A 2,006-nucleotide genomic window follows, 5' to 3' on the forward strand; every position below is an offset into this window, starting at 1 on the left:
CTGTGCCCTTGAGGAGCGCGCTGCCCGTTTGTCCGTCTGTCCATCTGTTGGCCACTCTTCCTAAGCTGGCTGCCACGTCGGGAGAGAAGAACTCAGGCCACTGTGTGGCAGACCGGCCCCCCGCCTGAGAAACAGAACTGGACGTCGGGCCTCATTCGCTTGTACTGTAACGATGTATATAACTGGGTGGTGTTTCACTATTTAATTTTTAAGAAGCCTATTTTACTAGTGTTTTATATGCGAACCACACTGCAGAAGCGAAACTTGCGTTGTATTTTTCCTGAGATGTTTTGTGTTAAGGTCACGACTACTGAGACACTTTTCGCTCAGTTTTTATATGCCAGAAACAGGATTTGTAGCGGCTATTTTTGTATCATCAGGTAACTTGCAAACAGACCAAATGAGTGAGTGGAGGGAAGGGGCCCGGGGCCCAGGGTTGCCTGAAATTCTGTCGTTTGAGTGCGGAATATTAAAGCACAGAGCAGCAGCCTGGAGTCTTGTGGTTTCGACGCCAATATGAGGGCCCTTTTCTTACATAGAAAGTGTTGATTTTTCCAAGGTCTATAACCGCAGCCTACGCTCCACAGGCTCAGCAGCATTCCTTCGATACAATGTATTGACGACCAGAAATCAGCCAAGCGGAAACTTTGTTGAGTGTGACAAGTCCTCCAAATGTAAAATGCCAGGACAGCGGACAAGCAGAGCCTGTGGCTGGCTGAGCACGGACGGCTGCGAGCTCGTCCTCCGGCCACGCGGGACTCGGGGCCCAGTCTCTTCTCGGCGGAGGAGGGTCCCACCTCCACACCACAGGTCCTTCATCTGGACAAGTCCCCGGGAAGCTGGATATCTCCCCTCCATCTCGGAGCAGGACAGGGGGACGCGGGGCCCACCAGGCGAGGGCGGGAACCTGGTGCCCCATGCGGCCGCCCGGCGGGGACTGGATGCTGGCCTGTGCCGTGTCGCTGCCAGCCCTCCTTCAGTGCCCACTCTGCGCCGGCTTCTGTCGCTGGGACCCTACTGCCTGAGACAGCACGGGTTTGCCTAGTTCCTGGAGAGTCAGAGCCGGCAGAGGCGTGGGGCAAACGTCCACAAAGATGGGGGTCTTTCCCTTTCTGATGTAGACCCCGATCTGGAGCAGTATCTTCAGGGACCTCAGAACATGCTGGAAAAGTCTAGTCAAGAAATCAAACCTGTCTCATGATGACTGAACATTTGCTGCCCTCCCAGGAGGCATGGGGGGAGGGGCGTGGGGGTCCAGCCTAGCAAGGTAGATGACCCCCACCCCAGGGGCCCGTTTGGAGCCACACCCCATGCCTTGTGCCTGTGGGGGCCGCAGCCCCGAGCAGTGGTGAGGCTCATGGGATCTCAGCCTCCCTGCACTGGGTCCGGTTCCTGGGTGCTGCTGGCGGTCTGTACAGGTGAAATTCACAGGCCCCCGGGGCCCTTTGCCTTCCTGGCCTAGGGGTCCACTCTGTGACATGGGAGTACTGCTGGGCCCCCACCACACAGGCACGCGGTGTCTGACAGAGGACGGGCGCTGAGGAGAGGCTGACGTGTGGGCGCCTGCAGGACACAGGCACCCCTGACCTCAGACAGAAACCCGGACGTTCCTGGTGCTGAGGACACCGGGACTTGGGGACGGCGCAGCCTCTGCCTGGGTGGGGACAGCCCTCCCCGCTCTAGCCCAGCCCAGGCCCCCCAGGGCTGACGAAGGAGAGTGGGCTCCCAGGCACCTACAAATTGGGCAGCGACAGGGCGCAGTGGAGCTCCCTCAGGGCTGGGTGGGTGGGATGGGATTTGGGCCAAATAACCTGGCTGCAGCTGGTTTCGCCTGAAGGAAACGTGAAGGCAGGTCTAACCTGAGCCTGCCTCTGCCCAGCTCCCGCAAGGCTCCTCAGCCAGAACAAGGCCACCCTGGGGCCCACCACCTGCTGCTAGTGCCCGGAGGAGGGGCAGGAGCGTGTGGGCTGCGGTGGCTCCTCTGGGACCTCCCTCAGCCCCCCTGA

The sequence above is a fragment of the Crocuta crocuta genome, unplaced genomic scaffold, assembly GCF_008692635.1.
Source record: "Crocuta crocuta isolate KB4526 unplaced genomic scaffold, BGI_CrCroc_1.0 scaffold613, whole genome shotgun sequence".
In the NCBI taxonomy this organism is placed as follows: Eukaryota; Metazoa; Chordata; class Mammalia; order Carnivora; family Hyaenidae; genus Crocuta; species Crocuta crocuta.